This window comes from Penaeus monodon, chromosome 33 (assembly GCF_015228065.2).
Source record: "Penaeus monodon isolate SGIC_2016 chromosome 33, NSTDA_Pmon_1, whole genome shotgun sequence".
Classification (NCBI taxonomy): Eukaryota; Metazoa; Arthropoda; class Malacostraca; order Decapoda; family Penaeidae; genus Penaeus; species Penaeus monodon.
In genome coordinates, this window is record NC_051418.1 from 17892851 (window position 1) to 17893108 (window position 258).

Consider the following 258-nt stretch of genomic DNA (forward strand, 5'->3'; position numbering starts at 1 on the left):
GCATGCGATGCCATTCGTGTTTTATGAAAATACAAATCCTGAGTATTGCACTTTGGCTGGCTGGCCAGAGCTGGCCAGTGTATCATGTGTTATGGGTTTCGGAGGTGCTACAAAAAGGCTCTTACTATTTTAAGTAATATGCTGGCTGGTGATCTGCGGCATGCCTTTAACGTGCATTCAGTCGGCCGCTACTGTTCAGTCCTTTGTACCGTAGTATCATGATGGTTCGTGTACATACATGGTGTGTACACCAATCGC

At 46.1% G+C, this 258-nt stretch overlaps 1 protein-coding gene across 1 annotated transcript in view; it reads right to left on the bottom strand.

Moving 5' to 3' along the window:
* LOC119594286 (cathepsin B-like) overlaps positions 1-258 on the bottom strand; it is a 15949-nt gene that overhangs the window by 1787 nt on the left and 13904 nt on the right.